The sequence below is a fragment of the Pelodiscus sinensis genome, chromosome 7 (genome assembly GCF_052426305.1).
Source record: "Pelodiscus sinensis isolate ZL-2025 chromosome 7, ASM5242630v1, whole genome shotgun sequence".
Lineage (NCBI taxonomy): Eukaryota > Metazoa > Chordata > Testudines > Trionychidae > Pelodiscus > Pelodiscus sinensis.
In genome coordinates, this window is record NC_143058.1 from 4,841,147 (window position 1) to 4,866,978 (window position 25,832).

General features: G+C 44.3%; 1 protein-coding gene across 1 annotated transcript in view; it reads left to right on the forward strand.

The window, feature by feature from the left end:
* The window catches only part of MAP3K2 (mitogen-activated protein kinase kinase kinase 2), a 102,294-nt gene that overhangs the window by 11,370 nt on the left and 65,092 nt on the right, over window positions 1-25,832 (forward strand). The window lies entirely within an intron of this gene.

Consider the following 25,832-nt stretch of genomic DNA (forward strand, 5'->3'; position numbering starts at 1 on the left):
GCCTTACGGGACCAAATGAAGGATTGTGAGCCCAGAAGACTTGAATTGTGTTCTCACTTTTCCAACTAATACTTAATACTTTTTGCTTATTTTGAACTTGCTTTTGTGAGGTCTCATGCCATCCCTAAAATAAAAAGATATTGGAATATTTACTTTTTATTGCCCAAGAACCCTCCCCTGGATCTCCTTGTGCATCTTGATTTTTGAAGTCTGCTTCCAGTTTGTAAGTTGTGTCTGGTAGGGATGTGAATGTGCATCTGAGTACATGGTTAACCGATGAGCCTGAGCTCATCCATTAACCCTCACAGTGATATGCAGGGGGGGCCTCCACTGCCTCTGGAGGCAGGATCCAGCACTTGGGGAGTGTGATACAGAGGCAGCAGCATGGGGGATGGGGAGCATGCAGGAACCAGTACATACAGGGAGCCAGTTTTCAAGCTGACTCCCTGCACATACCCGTTCCTGCTGAGCCAACTGCCCCCCTAACAGAGGCAGCAATGGGGCGGGGTGGGGGGGGGAGAGGAGGAGAGGAGACAGGTGGGAGCTAGTAGGGGAACTGAAAGATCGTGGTTTAAATGGCTTGGAGCCTGGAACAGAATCTAGATCTTTGGCTTGCAATAGTATGTTTTCACTGTGCAGTTAACTTGGGCTCTTCATAGTGTTGCTTCTAACCTCCATCCTGTCTACACACACAACTTTCTCCCGAGTTTGGTGCTTTAAGCAATTCTCTTATCTTCTGCAGCACCCTTCTAGCTTTAAGCCAACTAGGACAATATTTATCATTAATTTAACTAGTGTCAAGTAGTGCAGTGATTACAAGGCTGGTGTAATATTCTAATCTCTGGTCCTCCTAATCTCTCTTTTCAGTTCCTATATTAGGGTATGTTTCTTAAGTAATTGGGAGGACTGTGCCTTGGGTGAGTGGGTTCAGGAGGAGGCATCTAGCCAGAAGATTCTGGATTTTGAAAACTATTTTGCAATTATCTTCCAACAGCAGTACAAGTAAAAAAATGCAAAACACACATGTTAGCTCTGGAGTCAGAAAATAAAGCTTGTGTGCACACCCTTAGCTCATCTCTTGCACATGTTTTAGAAGTCTCTTATTGTATGTTCACTTTGTCAACTATTGTGTACAAAAATAGGTGTACTTGCCAAGAGGTTACGTTTAGTTCCTGATGTGAGGTGTGTGTGAAATCACTTTATGCATGCTAATGTCCAGTTACATAGGGATCTGTTTCTGTCCTTGCCACTGCCTTGCCTCTGGCAGACATTTTTTGCTGTTCTTGGGTTTTTTGTCTGTCTTGTCACTTGTTTCTTTCCCAGCATCCTCTTCTTATTTTGCATCTCTGTGGAGTATGCACAGCAGAAAAGAACACAAAGGAAATGCTCTCCTGCTAAGCACTGTAAAATAGTTAGACAGCAGTAATGGTTTGAATAATGACATTCAAACCTGTTTCAAATTACTAGTGCTTATGAAGGGACCACTACTTTGTAGGAGCACAGGTGCAATAGGTGTTGGATTCCTTCACTTGGATGAGTTAACAAATTGATGATGATGTGGGAGAACACAGTTCTTACTATTTTTCAGCTCTTTACAAGCACATCCTATTCTGAGGACTTCTCAGCTTAAGTCTGGTCTACACTAGAAAAGATTTGCTGGTATAGCTGTACTGACAAACCCTCCTAATATTTATGCAAGTTTTCTTGGGGAGTTAGGGGAAGGGGAACGTGCTTTTGCTGGTATAGCTTATAATAGTCCCCCAAACAAGGTATACTGGCAAAACACTTGTTTGGCTATACTTGTGCCTAAAATAGGGCTTTTGCCATTATAAAAACATAAAAATCATACTTCTAATTGACATTAAAAGTTTCTGTATAGACCTGGCCTTAGTGGAAAGGATAAGAAGTCAGACAGTTGTCCTGATAGGGCAGATTGAGGGCAGTACTGGTAGAAAATGGTATTAAAAACAAAACTAATATCAACAGTGGTCATTAAGAAAAGCATGGGGAGGGGGAGGTGACATCTTTACATACAAATCAGCGGTGGGCAAGCTAGGTTACTGAGTGAGCTAGATGCGTGGCCGTCTGTCCTTCACTTCAGTTGGCCACAAGATTGTCATCAAAATGGTATCCTGAGATAGGGTAGTTTTGTTAACTGCACTTGCGTACCTAGAATTTGCAGGGTGTGCCAATTGAATTGTAGTAGCGTTTGGATGCAGAGGGCACGCATGGCTCTCGCAGTCGATGTTACGTGCAGTCAGCACACACCACACTTCATGTGTCCTTGCTTTACATGTATATCACTTTAGTAATACTGGTAGGGAAAAAACGATGTGGACAGAAATCAATGGAATATGTACATGGGTACTGGCCTTTTGGGCAATGCTTAGAACCCCAATGAGCTGCAGATTGCCCACCATTGATATAAATGAGTTAACTCAATGGAGATGGTGATTAAACCAAAACTATTGAACAGGCTGCTGGTGTAGAAAGAAATGTTTACATGAGAAAACCATATAAATCAGGTGCCTCAAACTCGCAGCCTGAAGCAGTTCCGCAACCTGAGCAGTTCCACAATCTGGCCCTTGAATCGCTGCTGGCATGTGGATGGGAGGACTCTGCACACTCCTCCTGTGACCACAGGATTGGGCTGGTGGTGGTGCAGAGCTAGCAGCTGGAAGCTGCTATAGTCCCACTGTGCTGCTGGGGGCCCCCTGATGTGGGATTTAAATTGTCTGGGGGTGGCAGGCGAGGCAGAGGAAACACGAAGGGGAGTGCACGTAGGGGCCAGGGGGGAGTGGCACAGAGACCCCACCTTGCCCTAAAGCCCTGCCAGAGAGGGTTGCCTGCTGGCCCACTAAGAGGATTTGAGGACTGACAGTGACCCTAGGGCCTAGGGTAAACTGAGTTTGAGACCCCCAGATCTAAATGCGGATAGTTTTCAGTATTATGGAGGCATGAAAAAGAGAGCCAGAATTTCACCTTGGAGTGGAGATTTTACATTACAGCAAAGCAGCTGGAGACTGGCGTATACTTGATAATGAATATAAAATTAGAACATCTGACTCTGCTGACAACCACAGTAATAAAGGAAATTAAAATGTTGAAATCCCTCCTGAAACTCCTTCAGGGATCTAAAGAAAGCAACAGATGTATTTTATTAAAGAGTATTGGGGAAATTCTACCCTACACATTTTTGAAAAGCAAGTTCTGATTCCTTGACTGTGGTTGATTTTTTTTTTTTTAAATCTTTCTTTATTGTGCAATTTGACAGATTAATGTCAGTGTCACAGTTACGGAGAAGCTAGCATCATACTTACAATTGTATTAGAATTGAGTTTTATCAGGAGTATTAATATTTTATTTTTTGAGAAAAATCTAATTGAAATGGGAAAAATCAAAACATAGAAAATGAACAAAAGTTCCTGGTGGTTTGATGAAAAATGAATTGACACAAGAAAAATAAGAATTTAAAAATCATCCTTTTATGCATTTTTCCCCCACTGGAGTGGCTACTTTTTTTGTACTATTTCTACAAGAAACCTAAAATACTCTGGGACCCTGTCCTTTGGTCATGTTATTCCTCGTACTAACTTCTAGAATCACCTTTTGTGTTGCAAGTATATGACGATATATTTTATAAATTTTTAGTCAGAATAGCACGCTGCTTTTAGGAATGTTAAAGCAAAAGACTTCCAAATACATAGAAAGTGTGACAGTCATATATGTTGATTTGTTGATAGAACTTGACCTGCTGCTCACAAACAGGGAGGAATTAGTGGGGACAGTAGATGTGGGTGGCAACCTGGGAAGCAGTAATCATGAGATGGTCAATTTCAGGACCCTGAGGAAAGGAAGAAAGGAGAGCAGCAAAATAAAGACCTGGACTTCAGAAAAGCAGACTTGGACACCCTCCGGGAACTGATGGGCGGATCCCCTGGGATGCTAACGTGAAGGGGGTAGGAGTCCAGGAGAGCTGGCACTATTTTAAAGAAGTCTTATTGAAGGCACTAAGGATGTTGAGTATCAGGTAATTGACTAATCGAATAGTTGATGCATTTTTGCATTGTCTATTCGATTTGTTGATAGGGCACCTCCACCTTTGAGGTGTAGCAACAGCCCTGCTACACTTCAAAGGTGAAAGTGCTGAAGCCTGGGGTCAGCTGGGGACTCCCCCGCTGGCCCTGGGCTTCGTGTGGTGCTGCTACAGTGGCATTTCAAAGTGTCAGTGCTGCATAGAGCATGGGAGCTGACCCTGGGCTCCGTGTGACGCTGCTGCTTTGAAGTACCCCTCCTTCCCCTTCTCCCCCCCCCCCCCACTACCTCTGTCTGATAGTCAGTGGGGGAGGGGAGAGTGATTAGTCAACTAGTCCTTCACATCCCTAGAAGGCATAGGAACAAACCATCCTGATGCGCAGTAAAAGAAGCAAATATGGTAGGCGACCAGCTTGGCTTAAAGTGAAATCCTTGGTGAGCTTAAACACAAAAAGGAAGCTTGCAAGAAGTGGTAACTTGGACAGATGAGTAGGGAGGAGTATAAATATATTGCTCACGCATGAAGGGGTGTAATCAGGAAGGCCAAAGCGCAATTGGAATTGCAGCTAGCAAGGCATGTGAAGGGAAACAAGAAAGGCTTCTACAGGCATGTTAGCCGTAAGAGGGTGATCCAGGAAGGTGTGTGGTCCTTACTGGATGAGGGAGGTAACCTAATGACATGATGTGGGAAAAGCTGAAGTACTCAATGCATTTTTGGCCTCTGTCTTCAGACAAGGTCAGCTTGCAGACTACTGCACTAGGTAACATGGTATGGGAAGGAGGTGGGCAGCCCTCGATGGAGAAAGAACAGGTTAAGAACTATTTAGAAAAGCTAGACGTACACAAATCTAAGGGGCTGGATTTAATGCATCCAAGGGAGCTGAGTTGGCAGATGTCATTGCTGAGCCATTGGCTGTTACCTTTGAAAACTTGTGGAGATTGGGGGAGGTCCCAGATGACTGGAAAAAGGTAAATGTGTAGTGCCCAACTTAAAAATAGGGAAGAAGGACAATCCAGGGAACTACAGACAGGTCAGCCTCCTAGAAAAAAATCATGGAGGGGATCCTCAAGGAATCCATTTTGAAGCACTTGGAAGAAAGGAAAGTGATCAGGAGTAATCAGCATGGATTCACCAAGGGCCAGTCGTGCCTGACCAACCTGATTGCCTTCTGTGACGAGGTAACTGACTCTGTGGACATGGGGAACTCGGTGGATATATACCTTGATGTTAGCAAAACTTTCGATAGTCTCCCATGGTATTCTTGCTAGCAAGTTAAGGAAGTATGGATTGGATAAATGGACTGTAGGGTAGATAGAAAGTTGGCTAGATTATCGGGCTCAATGGGTATTAATCAATGGCTTGATGTCTGGTTGGCAGTGATTTCAAGTGAAGTGCCCCAAGGGTTGATTCTAGGGCCGGCTTTGTTCAACATCTTTATTGATGACCTGGATGAAGGGATAGATTGCATCCTCATAAAGTTTGTGGATGACACTAAGTTAGGGGGAGAGGTAGATATGTTGGAGGGTAGGAATAGGGTCCACAGTGACCTAGGGAAATTGGAGGATTGGGTCAAAAGAAATCTGATGAGGTTCAACAAGGATAAGTGCAGAGTCCTGCACTTGGGATGGAAGAATCTCAAGCACTGTTACAGGCTGGAGACCAACTGGCGAAGCAGCAGTTCATCAGAAAAGGACCTTGGGATGACAGTGGATGAGAAGCTGGATACGAGTCAACAGTGTGCCCTTGAAGCCAAGTAAGCTAATGGTATATTAGGGTGCATTAGGAACAGCATTGCCTGCAGATCTTGAGAAGTGATTATTCCCCTTTATTTGGCACTGGTGAGGCCAGAGCTGGAGTATTGCATCCAATTCTTGGCCCCCCCATTACAGAAAGGATGTGGACAAGTTGGAGAGGGTCTAGCAGAGGGCTACGAAGATGATTAGGGGCTGGAGCACATGACCTATGAGGAGAGGCTGAGGGATTTAGGCTTGTTTAGACCAGAGACGAGTGAGGGGGTATTTGATAGCAGCCTTCAACTTCCTGAAGGGAGGTTTGAAAGTGGATGGAGACAGGATATTTTCAGTAGTGACAGATAGCAAGAACAAGGAGCAACGGTTTCAAGTTACAGTGGGGGAAGTCTAGGCTGGATATTAGGAAAAAACAGTGCTTTTTGTGTGATGGTACTGCCCGGTACGCAGTACTGGCACCTCCAGTCAGAGCTCAACAACCTTTCCCCCTAGAGTACTGGCACCTTTGCTTTTTTTTTTTTTGGTTTAAAAAAAAAAAAAAGCTGGGGAAAACTATTTCACTAGGCGGGTGGTGAAGTACTGGAATGGGTTACCTAGGGCGGTGGTAGAATCTCCATCCCTAGAGATTTTTAAATCCTGGCTTGACAAAGTCCTGGCTAGGATGATTTGGCTGGGGTTGGTCCTGCTTTGGGCAGGGGGTTGGATTCTGGCTTCCTGAGGTCTCTTCCAGCCCTATGATTCTAACTGATTATAAAAGCAAATATGGGTACTCAAGATTTTGCACAGTAATTTAAGTTGGAAAGCCTTATGGAGCATTGGAGTGTTGGTGCCGTTTTTGTAGGCAACGTGAAGGTGGAAAGAATTGCACAAGTCTTTCCCCATAACTTGTATTAATGTTTTTAAGAGGTTGGATGAGCTATCTGAGTGTATTTTATTTGCTAATGCATAAATACTACATTTTTTAAAAAGCAGTATTGAATACTGAAGTGATTGGTAAGGGTGTAGAATGTTTTTAGCTTTGTTCCTGGTCAAAATCTAGCCCAGTTTGTTGTGTGGTAGTTGTGGATGTTTGCTGGTCTCCACATAATGAATTAGTGGTTTTGGCCCACTTCCTCATGGGCTGATGTCCACTTTAGAAACCATTTCCTCATTTGGCGTCCTTGTTGATAGTTTCTTGAAAGGTTCCAGTTTTAATTCTGTGGACTACCATATCTCCTGTATGAAAATCCCCCTCACCTCAGAGTTAAGGCTGCTTTATTCACAGCTATGGCCTGTGTTTTAACTAGCAATAGAGAGACAAGGGTGTTTTACTTAAAACAAAAAAAGGGGGGGGGGAGGGAAACCTGTTTGTAAAATGATAAAAGGGTAGGACGGCTTGCAGAGAGAGGGAGGGCACTTAAAATTACTTTAAAATATAAACATTTCAAGTTGACAGTCCCTCCTAAATTAGTTTTAAAAATGTTTTTGGTGTTGAATGTTTATGAAGCAGAACATTGTTCACCTTGTAAATGTTAAAGGAAAGTTTATGTGTATAAATTTTTGGTGCTTCTCTTTCCATGCAGAAACTAAGAAGTATTTTGTCCCATGTTTGTTGCTAGTGCCCTAAGCACTTCCTATTTCCACATTCAAAGGAAGCCGCAACTACCCTGTTAGGTGCATGAAATGTGAGCTATTTATTTGATTGAGAGTGCATACTACAAGAGAGAGAAGATAATTTTCTAATAGAATCTGTTGAATTTCTGCATATAATGTGAAAGAAAAACTTATTGCATGACTGTCACCTGCAGTACATGGCTCTGGTATTTTTATTCTATCTTCTACTACTAGTGGTAGTGCAGATACTTTTGGACCAGTAAACTCTTGTAAGTATCTCTTCTGGATGATTCCATATACAGTAAACGTCCGATAATCCAGCACCTTTAGGACCCAGGGGGTGCCGGATTATCAGATATGCAGGACTATCAGAAGGGGGGGGTCTGGAGTGGGGTGGGAGGGGATGCCACCCCAGACCCCTCATAGCCCCCCCCTTACGATAGTCCGGCTCTGCCTCAGGCGTCCCTGATTCAGCCTCTGCTGGTCAGTTTCAGCAGCAGCTGAATGGGGGATGCCTGCAATAGAGCAGCTGGGGTACTGCCCGGTTGGTCCCGTAGCGCTGCCCCTTGGGGCTGCGGGACCAACCCGGCAGCACCCCAGCTGCTCTTGGGGATGCCTGGGGCAGAGCAGCTGGAGTGCTGCTGGGTTGGTCCCGCAGCGCCAAAGGACGGCGCTGCGGGACCAACCCGGCAGGACCCCAGCTGCTCTGCCTCAGGGATCCCCGATTCAGCCGCTGCTGAAACAGATCAGCGGCTGATTCCAGGAAGCCTGGGGCAGAGCTGCTCTGCCCGGGGCTTCCTGGAATCAGCTGCTGATCTGTTTCAGCAGCAGCTGACTTGGGGATGCCTGGGGCAGAGCAGCTGGGGTCCTGCCGGGTTGGTCCCGCAGCGCCGAGGGGTGGCACTACGAGACCAACCCGCAGCACCCGAGCTGCTCTGCCCCAGGCATCCAGATTCAGCCTGCTGGTGAAACTGACGCTGCTGGTCAGTTTCAGCAGCAGCTGAATCCAGATGCCTGGGGCAAAGCAGCTGGGGTGCTGCCGGGTTGGTCCCGTAGCGCCGCCTCTCAGCGCTTTGGGACCAACCTGGCAGGACCCCAGCTGCTCTGCCCCAGGCGTCCCCAAGAGCAGCTGGAGTGCTGCCGGGTTGGTCCCACAGCCCCGAGGGGCAGCGCTACGAGACCAACCCGGCAGCACCCCAGCTGCTCTGCTCCTGGCTTCCCTGATTCAGCTGCTGGTCAGTTTCAGCAGCAGCTGAATGGGGGAAGCCTGTCCGGCTGCCCCAGCACTTCTGGGTTCCTGATGGTGCCGGACCATCAGGAGTCCTGGAGCATTGGATGCCGGACTAATGGAGTTTTACTGTAGTTTAATATTAGCAGAAGTCACTATATCTCTAGTACTGACTTTAATACTGAGAGCTGTTAGATTGGCACTGGCAATAATATCTGAACTAGCTCCCACTCTCCCCGCCCTCTAGCACTCATGCCCTGCCTCTACAGGTCTGTCACCTACAGTGTCTTCTGCCTGTAGCTCTCCTCACTTAGTTCAATCTCCAGTACTTTCTCAGCTCAGTCTTTTAGCTGATAACGACAAGATGAATGCATCACCGATAGGGTCACGCTCACACTATTACAGAGTCCGACCTCATCAAAACCCCTGGTACCCACACTGGGCTTATACCCCCCTCCCCTCCTTACCCACCTCAGTGGGCGACTTGGAAACATTGGGACCCATATAGAAACCAGTCCTCAACCCACTCTACACCAGCAAAAAGATGCTTGCCTCCAACCCGGTCCCTTCCTCCAACAGAAGATTCTGAGGAGGAGGACGGACAAATAGCTGACAGAGACCCAGATTCTCATGCATTCGGCATGTTTCCAACAGATAATTCTTCGTCGCTGCTGGATGATGCAGTCATACCATCAGACTCATGCCCAAGGGGCCATCTTAAACAATTTCGATAGCTATTTAAAAGAGTGTCAGCAAGCCAACAGGTCCCTCTCCAAGAAGTGCAGGAAAAAGAGCACCCTTGTTAAAGAATTTACACCCCATGTAGCAGGGGAAATTACCTTGCCCATAGATAAGGCAATTAGGAGACACCATATGAACTATGGAAAACACCTGCATCTATCCAGCCCATCAGCAAAACGGTGGACAGGAAATAACTTTGTTCACCCAAAAGACATGGAATTTTTGTACGTACACCCCCCAGCTGAATTCCTTGGTTGTGGAATCGACCCAGTAGAGATCCAGACTACCACAGTAAAGGACAGGTAGTCAAGACAAAGGCCACAAGAAGTTACTTCTCTTCAGCAGAAAGATCTACACTTGCTCCACACTGCAACTGAGAATTGCAAATTACTCTGCTCTTTTGGCAAACCATGATTTTGATAACTATTCAGAATTGGGGGATCTCATTGAACACCTCCCTGTGTTGAAATAACCTATCCTCAAGGCGATAGTCCACGAGGGCCACACAAGTGCCCGCACCACCCTACAAACAGCATTGGATGTTACTGATACTACAGCTAGAGCGACAGCCACAGCAGTGGTAATGCTCAGGACGTCCTGCTTACGGGCCTCAGGTGTTCCCTGTGAATTTCAGTCCGAAGTGGAAGACCTTCCATTTGACAAACAAATTATTTACAGCTAAGATAGACGAGGTGCTGCACAGTAGCAAAGATTCAAGAACCACGCTCTGTACTCTGGGCTTGTATACCCCACCTTACTGGGGTAAGCGATATACCCCGTAAAACCGCAGTGATTATGAAGAGTATAATTGGCCACCAGAGACCTTATGAAGATACCCAACCAAGACAGCATGCACAGACGTCACCCCTCTACCAAACAAGCCCCAAAGCAGCAGATTTGAGGTTGTGGCTGAGAGTCTGCATAACCTCCCTCACGATTCAATGCCAATGCAGCACTGCCATATTTTTATCCACCATTTGCGTCCCTTCTTAACACAATGGGAGTCCATAACATCAGACCGCTGGATGCTGGAAATAATTTGTGCAGGATACGCTACCCCCTTTACCTCTATCCCTCCCCCCATCCCTCTTCAGGGACCCTTCTCATGAGGCCCTGCTGAAACAGGAGATCGATTGCCTCCTGATGGTCAGCTCCATGGAGCGGGTACCCGAAGAAGTTCACAGAACAGGATTCTATTAAAATTATTTGGTCAAAGAGAGACTGATCTTTGACCTCCACAGCCTGAACAAATTTCTCAGAAAGCACTGATTCAAAATGGTCACGCTAACCATAGTCATTCTGGCATTGGATCAAGGGGACTAGTTTGCAGCCCTCGACCTACAAGATGCTTGCTTTCATGTTGCTGTTCATCCAGCACACAGGAATTACCAGTGCTTCACTCTGGGACCAGACCACTATCAGTACAAGGTCCTATCTTTCGGCCTTTCATTCTCTCCCCCCCAACAACACCACATCATCATTTTCCCATACTTCTACTGTCTGATAAAAGGGGGGGTCATGGGAGGATACCACCTCCATGATAAACAAGACTGGAGCCCTCCTCAATCGTCTTGGCCTTCTTATCAGCCAACAAAAATCGATGGTGCAGCCATTTCAGGACGTAGAGTTTATTGGTGCCTACCTCGACTCAGTCTGAGCCCAAGCATATTTACCTCAACAGTGATTCATAGTTATACAAGATCTCATACCCATGACCTCTTCCACCACAATACTCACCTGGCTCTGGTTGATGGATCACATGGCTGCAACTACTTACGTGGCCCATCATGCCCATTTGCATTTCTGCTCATTTCAGCTCTGGATAGCATCCTGTACATCCCAATCCGCTGCTCTCGACACGAGAGTTACTATACTCGTAGACGTTCTCGTATCTCTGGTGGACGTCAGTGGACAGTCTTCTGGCAAGGGTTCCATTCTATCAAACTGAGCCCACAGTGCAAGTTACAGTGGTGGCATCTCTCCTGGGCTGGGGTGCCCATGTGCACGACCAAGTGATCCAAGGCAAATGGTCCCCACGCAAGACATCATTGCACATCAGTCTGCTGGAGCTGAAGGTAGTAAGAAAAGCATGCGCACATTTTGCGCCCAGAATTGCCAGTTGCACAGTTCGGCTCCTCATGGACAACATCTCCGTAGTGTTTTACATAAACCGACAAGGCGGCGCTTGCTCCCGCTCCCTATGTGCAGAGGCCATCCACTTATGGAATTGGTGCATCCGCAACCAGGTTATTCATAGCAGGTTACTCATAGCATCATACCTACCTGGGGCCAGCAACACCACTGTGGACTACTTGAGCCGCAACTTTTCCGCAGACCACGAATGGGAGCTACATTGGGAAGTCACAAACTCAGTATTCTACCAGTGGGAGTGGCCATCTATAGACTTCTTCGCTTCTCCCCAGAATACCAAATCCCCCCCAATTTTGCTCCTGAGCGGGACTTGGGATCCACTCCTTGTGGGATGCATTTCTGATCCAATGGATGGCTCTTCTGCACTATGCCTTTCTCTCTATATTTCTTATTCCCAGAGTTCTACACAAGATCTGCACAGATGGGGCTTGCATCATCCTGATAGCTTCATCGTGGTTGTGCCAGATCTGGCACTCATACCTGCACAAACTATTGGCTCAGCCTCCCTACCCATTGCCACGCTGACACAACCTTTTCTTCCAGAACCGCAGGATAATGCTGCATACCCAGCCACATACTCTTCATCTCCAAGCGTGATTTCTCTCTGGTTCATGGAACTAGAGGCCCAGTGTTCTCAACAAGTGAAGGACATTCTTCTTCACAGCAGGAGACCTTCCACACGAAAGACTTACCTGCAAAAATGGACACGTTTCTCTTAGTGGTGTCAGAAGTCTGAGAGAGACCGTTGGACGTCCCCACTAAATGTCACCCTGCACTACATACTAGAACTTAAAACATCAGGACTTTCACTCTCTTCAAGAGTTCACCTTTCCGCAATAACAGCTTTCCACACCCCTGTGAAGTCTCCATATTTGCTCATCCCGTCACAAAAACATTCCTTAAGTGCCTTCACAACATATACCTGCCTCATAGGACTCCCACCCTCCCTTATGGGACTTGAACCTTGTTTTGGATTGTTTGACCAGGCCCCCTCTTCAAACCTTTGGCCACTATTGCACTTCCTTTCCTCTTTATGAGGATCTGTTTTCTACTAGCCATTACCTCAGTGAGGAGAGTTGGTGAACTTGGGGCCTTTATGGCGGAGCCCCCCTACGCTGCTTTTACGAAGGACAGAGTCACACTGAGACCTCATCTGGCATTCCTACTGTAAGTCTGTAAAGCATTCCATGTGAATGAGCCTATTGTGTTACCTACCTTTTTCTAAAGCCCAACGCCTCACCATGGGACATGAGTCTACACTCTTGATATCTGGTGAGCATTGGCCTTCTTGGATAGAACATGAGACTTTCGGTAATCTCAGTGACTTTTTATTTCCATTACTGAGCACTCAAGAAGTACACTTATTTCTTCCCAACGGATCTCAAAGTGAATATTGACATGCATAGTTAAGTGTCATATTCTGGCCAACAGGCCCTTTCAACATCCACCACGAGCACATTCTACTTGGGTTACAGTGGCCTCCACGTCCTTCTTGAACGAGACATTTATAGAGCTGCCACATGATTATCAGACCACACTTTCGTTAAACATTATGCCATATTTCCACAACATGCATCTGATTCAGTGGTGGCTACTGCAGTTTTTTCTACCACTGCCAAACAATGACTCTGACTCCCTTCATCCAGGTCGAATGCTGCTCTGTACTTTCAACAGTGGAGCACGCACGGGGAAATCACTTGAAGAAAAGGGAGTTACTCACTTCATGCAGTAATGACTGTTCTTTGAGAAGTATGTCTCCGTGGATGCTCCACCACCCTCCCTTCCTTCCCTCTGCTCGGAGTCTTATTTGGGTATAGACGAACTGAAAGGGAGGGGTCAGGGCGTGCAAGTAGCACACTCGGGTGGGAGTGTTGCAAGATGTCTCCTGCATATGCATAGCCCAACAGGGGAGACAGCATTGCAAGGCTCCAATCTGAGGTTCTGGGCGTCCCGTCACCAACAGTGGAGCACCCATGGGGACACACGAAGAACAGTCGTTCCTGCATAACATGAGTAACTCCCTTTTACATGCACTTACTTCAAGGAGTATGGCTTATTATAAACTGTTAGGATGTTTGTTTTTAAGAAGGCATTAGCTATGGCTTCTTGAAGAAATAAAATTAATACATTGAAACTTCCGTAATACAAATACGGAGTTTTCATTGTATTATGTTTATCAAGCCACAGAAAAAGGTTGACTTTTCAGCTGTGAGTTTGAATTGGAATTAGCAATAATGCCACCCAGTGAAAGTTTCAGCAGCAGATCTCCCAAAATCATGAGAAGTTAATGGTAGCTAAATTTAGATTGTCTTTTAACAACAAAAACAGAGTAGCAATGCCAGAAAACAAACACAGCAGAATAACAATAAAGGGCAAAAAAACCAAAACATCCTTTTAATAGAGGAGCATGAATCTTAGCATAGTAATCAAGCAAGATTTTAGTGAAAATAGATAAATACATTAAATATTTATAAGAACGGCCATATAGGGGCAGACCATAGGTCCATCTAGCCCAGTATCTTGTCTTCCGTCAGTGGCCAATTCCAGGTGTTCCAGAAAGAATTAACAGAACAGGTCATCATCAAGTGATCGATTTCCTGTTGCCAGCCTCTGGCAAAGAAAGGCTAGAGACACCATCCTGGCTGTTGGCCATTGATGGACCTATCCTCCATGAACTTACCTAGTTCTTTTTTGAACCTTGTGACAGTCTTGGCTTTCACAACATCCTCTGGCAAGGAGTTCCACAGGATGACTGCGTTGTGTGAAAAAATACTTCCTTGGTTTTAAATCTGCTGCCTGTTTTTTTGAAGGCCCTATAATATGAGATCAGCATGTTGCTGACTGTCGTTCAAATGCAGCAGAGATTAAGAAAGCAGTAATCCAAACTAAGAAAATCAAGTATGTTTCACATCTTCAGAAAATAGGAAGCATGTCTGTTTTGTAGACAGTGGTGGACACAGACAGATAGATCATCCCATACTTAGATATGCAATAAGAATTCTTTTCTGTAGAGTGTTCTGAAATCTGATGGTATTTAATAAGAAATATAGTGACGTTGCCTGTAAACCTGGCCAAGAGCAATGTTGGAGCTAGACTGAATTTGTAATTTTATCAAGTACAAATAATGTGAAGAGTATATGAAAACATTTTCACCTCTGCTCCAAATGTTTGAGTTCAGATGTTGTAAATCTCGAACACGTATATAATGTGAAAACAAAATAACTCCAAACCAGTGATATATGAATTTGGTGTGTTAAAAAGGCCAGTTTTACAAAGCTGAGAACTGCCGTCATTAGCCAGATCAGCTGAGAGAGTGCTTAATCAGAAAGCTGTGACTGTTTAAGAATACATTACTAGAAACTCAAAAAAGCCAGTCAAGAGAAAACTGTTTGTTTAAAAAAAAATAGTTATGGGGAAATGAAGGCAGATATAGATATATCTGAGTATAAGAGAAGAGGAAGTAGATAGTAATGAATATAATTAAGAAGCTAGGAATCAGACCACTGTTAAGCAAAGCTTCAGTAGACTGTCAGAAGGCTAATGTTGTTTGACCAATCCCAGTCAAGAGAATGGGCAGGGTATGGGACTTAATAAAGAATTAAGGGAAAGTAATACAGTTTATGCATATCAATGTAGACTTTTGGAAAATAGATCCTGTCTAACTTGTAATGTCACCAGAAATAAGACACAGGTTGAACTTCTCTAGTCCAGCATGCTGAGGATCTGACTAGTGCCAAATGAGAGAATTTACCAAACCACAGGAGGTCAGTATTGTCCAGCATTATTACCAACACTTCCACTGCTTACAGGGCTGTTAGAAAACATTTAGGAATAAAATAAAGCTAAATAAGGCACAGAACATTGAGACCCAGGATTGGTGGCTGTAAACACAGTTTATGGGACTGTAGGAAACTTGGCCACACCCATGATAAGTAGACTTCCTGCTAACTGAAATCATGCTGGACCATGGATCTTGCCAGGTTGGAGTGTGCCGGCCTAGAGAATTTCCACTCTGGTGTGATTGATAAAGGTAATAGTGTTAGTGTACTAGAAGACATTTGAGTTAGTATTGAATAACTTTGATTTAAAAAAACAACAACCTGGTATGATATACAATTAACATGACATGACACACATTAAATGGATTAAACGCTGGTTTATAGATGGTCCTAAAAACCAAACTGTAAATGGGAAAATCATCAAATGGGTATTTCCAGTGGCATCCCACCTGGATCAGTTTTGGCCTTATGTTGTTTAATATTTGTATTACTGACCTAGAAGAAAACATAAAATAATAATTGATAAAGTTTATAGAGCACACAAATTAGGGAAGTGGTAAATAACTAAGAGTTATAGATGCAGTGTGATCTGGTAGGCTGGTTGCAGGCAAGGAATATGCATTTTTAGGGCTCGCCGAACCGCGGTGAGCTCTGCTTGCCAGCCGCACTGTCTGGCGATCTGCGCATGCCACGGGTGAGTAGATTGTATTATTTGTCGAGCCCTGTGCATTTTAATATTGTCAAATGCAACTCTGTATAGATGTAGAAGCAATAAATGTAGGCCAAACTTAATAAGTGACTATTCTGGGCATGAGTCATCCTGGAAAAAAAAACAAAGTTGGGCATCATAAGGAGTGAGCAACTGAACATGAGTTCCCAGTTTGGAGCTGGTGATAGCAAAAGAGTTAATGTGATCTTTGGATGCATACACAGGGGAGTCTTCTGTAGGAGTAGAGAGGTTATTTTACCTCTAGATGTGTCGCTGCTTTGACTGCTGCTGGAATACTGTGTCCTGCTCTGTTGTTGTTAATTCAAGAGGGATGTGGATAAACTGGAGACGGCTCAGAAGAGCCATGACAATGATTAAAGAATTAGAAAATATGCCCTAGAATGATAGACTCAAGGAGCTCTATTTTCTTAACAAAGAGGAGGTTAAGGGATCACTTCCTAGAATCATTGAACTGGGAGGAACCTTGAGAGGTTGTCAGATCCAGTCCCTTTGATAATTAGCAACAAATTTAAAATCCTATTTAATATTTGGCAGAGAAGTATAACATGATCCAATGGCTGGAAGTTGAAACCAGACAAATTCAGACTGGAAATAAAGCCTACATTTTTAACAGTGAGCGTAATTAACCATTAGAACAGCTTACAAAGTATTATGATGGATTCTCTATGATTGACGATTTTTAAATTAAGGTTGAATATTAGTAGAAATACTCTAGGAATTATTTCAGGGATGTTCTATGACCTGTTATACCAGTCATCCTAGCTGATCGCAATGGCCCCTTGTGATCTTGGAATGTGTCAGTCTATCCAACTACTGTTTTGGTGGCTACTTTATATTCTAGGAAAAGAAGCTGGCCTAGTGTGTGTTAGTGTCATTCAGTTTATCAGTGATGAATGAAGAAAATGAACACACAATTGAGTACCTCCAGCAACTGAAATTGAGGAAGTTCTTATATAAACTATACAGAATAGTGATAGAAATGTAGCCGTGTTAGTCTGGGGTAGTTGAAGCAAAATGCAGGACAATGTAGCACTTTAAAGACTAACAAGATGGTTTATTAGATGATGAGCTTTCGTGGGCCAGACCCACTTCCTCAGATCAAATAGTGGAAGAAAGTAGTCACAACCATATATACCAAAGGATACAATTAAAAAAATGAACAAATATGAAAAGGACAAATCACATTGTAGAACAGAAGGGGAATGCGGGGGGGTGGGAAGGGGGAGGAAGGAAGGTAAGTGTCTGTGAATTGCTGATATTAAAGGTAGGGAGAGTGGGATGTTTGTGAGTTAATGGTATTACAGGTGATAATTGGGGAAACTGTCTTGGTAATGGGTGAGAAAGTTCAAAGTCTTGTTAAGTCCGTGTTGGCAAGTGTCGAATTTTAACATGAATGACAGTTCAGAGGATTCCCTTTCAAGTGCAGATGTAAAAGGTCTTTGTAGCAGAATGCAGGTGGCTAAGTCATTTAGAGAGTGTCCTTTCTGGTTAAAGTGGCAAGAAACTGTTTTCTCTTTGTGATCTTGTCTGATATCTGTTTTGTGGGAATTAATCCTTTGGCGAAGTGTCTGAGATGTTTGTCCAATGTACATAGCAGACGGACACTTTCGGCACATGATAGCATAGATTATATTTCTGGATGCGCAGGAATATGTGTTCTTGATCTTATAACTCACTTGGTTAGGTCCAATAATGGTATCAGCAGAATGAATATGTGGACAAAGCTGGCAACGGGGTTTGTTGCAAGGGAAGGTACCAGGGTTGGTATTAGTGTGGTATGTCCTGTGGTGGTTGGTAAGAATCATCTTGAGGTTAGGTGGTTGTCTATAGGAGACTATGGGTCTGTCTCCCAGAGCCTCTTTGAGTATGGTATCCTGTTCCAATATAGGCTGTAGTTTATTGATAATGTGTTGGACAGGTTTAAGTTGGGGGTTGTAGGTGATGACAAGTGGTGTTCTATTGTTGGTTTTCTTGGGTCTGTCTTGAAGTAGATGGTTTCTAGGTATTCGTCTGGCTCTTTCAATTTGCTTTTTTATTTCTCTGGGTGGGTAGTTGAGATTTATAAATGCTTGGTAGAGATCCTGAAGCTTCTGGTCTCTGTCAGTGGGGTTAGAGCAGATGCGGTTGTAACGAAGGGCTTGGCTATAGACGATGGATCGTGTGGTGTGTTCTGGATGGGAGCTGGATGCATGTAGGTAACTGTATGAGTCGGTGGGTTTTCTGTAGAGAGTGGTGTCTAATTTTCCATTGTTGATTTGTACGGTGGTGTCCAGGAAGTGGATCTCTCGTGTAGAATGGTCCAGGCTGAGGTTGATGGTGGGGTGTAGGTTGTTGAAATCTCTGTGGAATATCTCCAGTGTTTCTTGGCCATGTGTCCAGATCATAAAGATGTCATCGATGTACCGTAGGTAGAGGAGGGGTGAAAGGGGACGGGAGTTGAGGAAACGTTGTTCTAGGTCAGCCATAAAGATGTTAGCATACTGTGGGGCCATGCGTGTACCCATGGCTGTGCCGCTGATCTGGAGGTATAAGTTGTTCTCAAACTGGAAATAATTGTGGGTGAGAACAAAGTTACATAGGTCTGCTATCAGGTTGGCAGTAGTGTCCTCTGGGATAGTGTTTCTAATTGCTTGTAATCCGTCTTCATGTGGGATGTTGGTATATAGAGCTTCTACATCCATGGTGGCAAGGATGGTATTATAAACTATACAGGCACTCTAGCACTCTTAAAAGGAGAGAGTGGGGAAAAAAAGAAACTCAAGGAAATTATGTATAGATAGTCTCATTTGTGAGAATGTATTTTCACTACAAGATTAACTTCAGTGTTGTCCCTAACGTAAGGCCTTTCAACTCTCACACTTTTTACATTTCTGTGTGGTAGTACATTTAATTTGACTTGGCTGGCACAGGCTTGTTGGATGGTATAGGCTAAAGCTTGAGTTAGTACAGTTCACCAGCAGCTACAACAAACATTTTACAGTGTGGACACAACCTTATTCTGCTTTAGTAGCTCTTGTGTTCAACTGCCCTCCCACCATCTTCCCAGAGTGCCCAGAAAGGAAAGATTTTCCCACAGTTCATTGGAAAAGAATTCATACAGTGGGGTTCAGTTCAAAGAAACTCACAAGCAAGTGTGGACATAGTTCAAGTGTTATTTTGTAGTGTGGCTGTTTTCACTTGAGCAAAACTATCTTGACAGTATATAACTAGTTAATGCTGCAGTGAAGGCATAGCCTAATGGTGGTTCTACAGAGGAAGGAGTTCTGTTTAAGTAGAAGGCTTTTCATATAACACAATCTGGAGTATTTTAGCATTATATCAGCACTGTGCTTAGTAAGGCCTTTGACTTCAGTCAGGCACAGGAAAAGAAAACAGTTAAATTTCTTTTACGCCACTCTGGCCTCAGTCTTTCTCCAAATCTTAGTTATCCACCTTTAGCTTCTCCACTGTTGCTAGAGTTGACTTAGCTTAAGTCGAGTCTTGGTGGCATCCACACTGCGGAAGTCTGATGGGAACAAATGCTCCCATTGGCTTCCGTTACTCCTTGCTAAAGGAGCACTCAAAGATGATAAAGTCATTGCAGACAACCTAAATGAATTCTTTGCTTTAGTCCTCGTGGCTGAGGATATTGGGGAGATTCCTAAACCTGAGCCATTCTTTTTAGGTGACAAATCTGAGGAATTGTCCCAGATTGAGGTGTCATTAGAGGAGGTTTTGAAACAAATTGATAAACTTAACAGTAACAAATAACCAGGACCAGATGGCATTCACCCAAGAGTTCTGAAAACTCAAATGTGAAATTGCTGAACGATTAACTGTGGTTTGTAACCTCTCCTTTAAATCGGCTTCTGTACCTAATGACTGGAAGATGGCTAACGTGACGCCAATATTTAAAAAGGGCTCTAGAGGTGATCCTGGCAATTACAGACCGATAAGTCTAAGGTCAGTACTGGGCGAATTAGTTGAAACTATAGTAAAGAATAAAATTGTCAGAGATAAATGAACGTAATTTGTTGAGGGAAAGTTAACATGGTTCTAGGCTGTTAGTAGATGTAGGACATCATTGTGTGTTCAAGCTTTTTATCACCCCCATAAAACTTTAAAAAACTTTAAAAACTATAAACTTAAAAAAAAACCCTGAGGTTTTGATAACGCTAGTTCTAGGTGTGGCCTTACGATGATCATGTCTTAATTTTGTCCTGGTATTGGGCCTGCTGTCTAAACCTGAACAGAACTATTCATTGTTTCAATTTGATACACTCTTGTTAAAAGCTCACTGGCAATTAAAAACCACTTTAAATTTTTGTTAACTTGGGAGTGCATGGAATATTTTAACATGCCAACTTCTGTAGTTTTACTCTAACAACTTCTTTCTTTATAAAAATGTATTTTTCCAATTTTGGTATAGAAAAATCTAGCCAAATTAACAAGGGAAACTAATTCCACAGGGGAAATAGTGAAACAAAGAACCAACAAATGCACAATTAAACTGAAAGTAAAGGTGTTTTCACTAATCTTTGCTACAGTAATCATAGGCCTCCTTGGGAGGATGGGAGAACGGTAACTGTCCAGACACAAATGTATATTTAAGTCCCCTCTTTGATTTAATTTCTTGTACCTTCATAATGGGTTGGAGTGTGATAAAATACAAAAGTGTGTTCAAAGACTCATCTGAGTCTGTAGTTCAGTAGTTCAGATTAAACTTTGAATATATTTCCCCTTTCTTTAGCATAACTTTTTAAAATGACTGTGAGCATGCTCTGCTGTTGAAGCATCCACAAATGCTACTACACTTGCATTCAGAGACAGTTTAACACTATCTGCTGTAATTGCTGAGGATCTTAATACAAACAAACTGATCAATTTTGAGTGCAGTTGTTATATGTACAATTTATTTGCCATACAGTAATTTGTTCATATAAATATTTTCTATTCCTGGAAATTCAAACAAGACTCTGTTGTAATGATGTTGATTACATGAAGTTGGCCCAGGAAATTCTGGTACCCTGCCTTCATGAGACATTCAGTTTAGCCTCCAATAGCATTGCCAGTGAATCCAGATGTTGTTGTCTTGAACAGTGGGAACATCTAGCACCCAAACTTGGCCTCTCTACTTCTCACACTCTGGATGTTGTCAATCATAGAAAGAGCTTGTGCTAGAAGTATCCAAAACATTTTCACACAAATTAGAAATGATGTTACAAAGTTCATGTATCTGGGCTACTTAAAGTTGTTACAAAGATCAGAGCTTTTTATCAGTTCTATAAGGTGCACCTGGCAGCTCTGTCAGCACACCATCCTCCTGTTCAGTATCCCATCCTGTGGTGCAGGGGCGGGGAACCTTCAGCCCATAGGCTTGATGTGGCTCCGCAGCAGTGTTCCCTGCTGAGCACTTGGGTGGCGGCCCAGGAGAGATTCCAGTGGTGCCCAGCTGATCAGCAGAGCACCCCCAGCCTCCCACAGTTGGCAGTATGTGTTTCTATTGGTGGTGCACTTTTGTAGATGCTTCGGTGCACAACAAAATGTATTCTGTATATGGACAGAAAAAAATAGAGGGAACATTGCTTGTCAGGGTTAATCGCTGGTGGGCTGCCAGACTATTTGTTTACCTAAGCATCTGAAGGCATGGCCACTCATGTTGGCGAACTGTTCCTTGCATTATCTTTCGGACTTCTTAGTTGCAGTCACCAGCCACTAGGATTGGGGCACTCGTGGCAGCCTCCCTCTTCGTACAAAAACAAGGTTATACTTAGGCTGTATTCAAAATTTCTACCCAAGGCAGTTTTTGACTCCCACTTCAATCAATTCATTTCCCTGTGTTATTCCCCATGCCAACCAACGGCAGTCTAGACACCACTATTAAGATATACACAAGGGCCTCTCTCTTTACCTTGGTAGAATTAAGTCATTCAGTGTTTGATCTATATTGTTTGTTCTCTCCATAAGGGCAACAAATGCCAAGCTATATACTCTGTGTATGTGGGTCTCAGGTTATATTATCTAATTTGGCCAGGTCAAATAAGGGCTTATTTCACTTGAGCTCAGACAGTTTTTTCAAAATTGTTCCTATCTCCAGGGGCGGCCGCCCCAGGCCCCGCGCTTCAGAAAGCCCCGCGCATGCGCCGTGGCAAAGGGGGGACCCCGCGGAATTATGCTGCCCAGGGCCCCGCAAAACGGTCATCTGCCCCTGCCTATCTCAGAAATATATATAGAAACTACTTGAGGATCAATCTGTGTTTTCTCAAAACATCATTGGTTAAGATCTAGATTGGGGTATCTAGACTAAATGTCTCCTTTGGCAAAGCTGTTTTATAGGCTTACTGCTTGCATGTCATAAAGAGTGATATAGGCATGGAGGAACATTCAAAGAAGAAAAGTTACTTTACAGTAACTCTGGTTCTTTAAGATGTTTTCCATATATATTACAATGTATCCTCTATGCCCACTTCCACAGTCTTACATCATCTGGATTCTGTATTGGTGAAGAAACTGTGGAGTTGGTTCCCTCCTCTATTTGCTTTATGCACATGTGCATGGCATAGCATTGAAGTCAGTGGGAGAGGCAACATTATGTACCTAGTCCAGGTGTGGGCAAATACTGGCCCATGGACCAGATCCAGTTCGCCAGTGTTAGCTCCTGGCGGGCCCCTACTGTTGTATTTTCCTGCACAGCTGCAGTTATAGGCAATCACAGTTCTTGTTGGCCACAGATTAGGGATGTAAAATCCCGTTAATCAATTAAGCAATTAAGTGTTATTTTTAATTATTATAATTATAATAGGGGCAGGCGAGCTGAAGTGGCCAGGCCTGCCCTGGGTGGGAGCTGCTTTGTCTGGGCTAGAATGCCCCCTGCCTGCATCTGGCAGGTGACTGCTATAGCCCCCACGAGTTAACTGTAACCAGTAAGGGTGGTGTTAACCACTTAACCATTAACATCCCTACCATAGGTCGCTGTTCCTGTCCAATGGGAGCTGCAGGAAGTGGTGTCCTGGTCCACACCACTTCCTGCTGCTCCCATTGTCCAGAAACAGTGATCTGCAATATTACCCTGCTTGGTTGCGGTCTGGTGAACTGCTGCCATGTTATTGCTCATTCCTGACCTAGTCTCTGTCAGAAGTTGGGAATTGATGATAGGGATCACTTGATCTGTTCTGATCATTCCGTCTGGGGCACCTGACATTAGCCACTGTCTGAAGACAGGCTACTGGGCGAGGTGGATCTTTGGTATGACCTAGTATGGCTGTTTTTATTTGTTGAAGAGTGTATATGCTTGCCAGTTGTATTGCATTATTGAAGTCTGTTGTTACTTTAGTTGTATTACTGTAGCGCAGGGGTCAGCAACCTTTCCAAAGTGGCATGCCAAGATTTAAGCATCCTGCCCTAGGCCGTGCTGCTCTCCTGGGAGGGGGGAATGGGCTCTCTCCAACATGCACCCCATAGACCACCTGGCCCAGTGCAAACTTTTCAGTGGACCACCAGTTGCTCATGGAAACTCACCATTAATTACATAATTACCCCGGAGCCATTTTGCTAGTGCTGCAGCTAGGGAGAATGGTTTAATTTAAAATATTAAACAGACTAAGCTTTTTAACTTTCTTATGTTACTTTATCAAACTTCATTTTAAATAAAGTAAAATATTAGTTTATATCCAACACAAAAGATTTCAGAATAGTCTTCATTTATGGCAGGAGTAAGGAACCACTTTTGTTTGGGGGCCACTGATACACAGAAAAATCAGTTGGGGACTACACAAGTGAGAAGCAAAAAAACCTCAAACCTCCCTTCTCTCCCCGCTCCCCACTCCCATGCTCACTGATGTGGCCCCCAAATGGGACACCTCACTCTTTTGATGCTCCAGCCCCACAGGACATGGGAAAGGGACAGGGAGGACTTAGGTTCAGGGCTTCCCATAGGCTAGATTTACTTTTCTGGGGTTCAAGGGTTAGTGGGTTTTGTAGAACACCTTAAGCTCTGGGGTGGGGACAAAAATGAGGGGTTCAGTGTGTGGGACAGGGATGGGTGTGCAGGGTCTGGATAGGAGATGGGATATACGAGGGGGTGAGGGTGCAAAGTCTGGTTGGGAGGTAGTATGCAAGAGTAGGCTGGGAGTAGGCTGTCTGGCCAGGGGACAGTGGCGGCCACTCTGTCTGGCCTGGATGGGGTTGGGAGGTGCATTTGGACATGAGGGGTGGGAAGGCACTTGCTTTTGTGCTGCGTTTTACGCTTGGTGCTGCAGTGGCAGCAAGTATGGCCACAGTGCAGGGTCACCCGGTTCCCACAGCAGCCACTAGCACAGGGGCAGCTGAGTAGGGGCCACCAAGCGCCTCTCCCGGTCCCCCAGGGCTGCTAGCCATGGAGGCAGGCACAGTGCCTTCTCATGCAGGCTGAGTGCCAGGCTCTTGGCCAGCTCCCACAGCTCCTCTGGCTTCAGGCGGGCCTGCCAGGCGATGGTGCTGTGGGCCTCAGCCACGTGGACAGCACGGGCCAGTGTGCCCCCCAGTGCAGACAGAGACCCTGCTTGGGCTGTGGCAGCTCAGCCAGCTGTGAGCCATTCGGCTTTGCCACCCACTCTGCTCGCTGGCAGCTCCAAGATGCGGCGGTCCCCCTTCACAGCGGTGGCATGGCCGGACCGGGGGCCCTGTGCAACAGATGCAGTCCTGCAGAGGAGGGAAGGGCCATGCAGTGTGTGGTGGTGGAGCAGGAGGTAGCAGGAACTCGCTGGCAGCAGTGTGCACCGCAGCTGGTTTGGGGGCGCCTCCAAACGCACAGCCATTGTGCTCACAGCCTAACCCTGCTACCAGGGAAAGGGGAGGGTGCTGGCAGTAGGTTAGGCTGCGTGTGCCACTCAAAATCAGTTTAGGTGCTGCTTTGTGGCACTCCTGCTGGGACTTGCTGTCCCCTGCTGTAGCACCGAAGAATGGGATCCTGTTGTGCTTGTGATATACAAACAGAGATAAAAAAGGTAGTCCTTGCCTATATTGCGTGAAATGGTACTCACATTTGCAAAGCAGTGAGAAAGGTGTGCTGTTCTGATTTTTCTCATGATCTTAGGGTGGTTTAAGAAACAGTCATAATTATACCTTTAAACTGAAGCTACATACTTTGCCTGAACTTTTTAAGGATTGTTTACATTATTTTTATCCTATCTTGGTTTACTCTGACTTGTCTTTCGGACTGAAAAGTAACGTGTGTGTGTGTGTGTGTGTGTGTGTGTGTGTGTGTGTGTGTGTGTGTGTGTGTGTAAAGGGGGGAGGAAACTTTTTCAACTCTTGAAAGTTAAGGTAGTCCTATATATTTTTAGGATTTCCTCTTCACATATAACAAGGATTACAGTTTGGCTCTGAGTTCTAGTGCTATCATGCTTCATTTGTCTGAGTGCTTCGGACTAGACGTGTTTATATTAAGTGATTATTTACATTTTTCCTTATAAATTGTGAGTCTTTATAATCTTTAAAAGAAACTGGAGAAATAAAATATATTTTATTATAAATGAGACTTTAAATGTGTGTGAATAGTCACCTGATAGGTGTGCAAATTAGTATATTGTATGTGCTAAGAAATTTGTTCTGAAAATATTGTATTTGTGAATTGGAGTCCAAATTAAAGTGAACTATAAATATGAATTTTCTGACTTTTTTTGTCTCAAGTCTCGATTATAATACTGTGTGGAGGAGCACAATCCTTTTGTGGGAAGAGATCCAGGAAGATCAAAGTTGAGCTTCTGTGTGTAAAATATTTTTCAAATTCTTCCAGCAGAATAATTCTGTTTTGGAGGAACTTCGAGGAGATAAGTTGTTGAACCTTCTGCCAAATCGTGGCATTTGT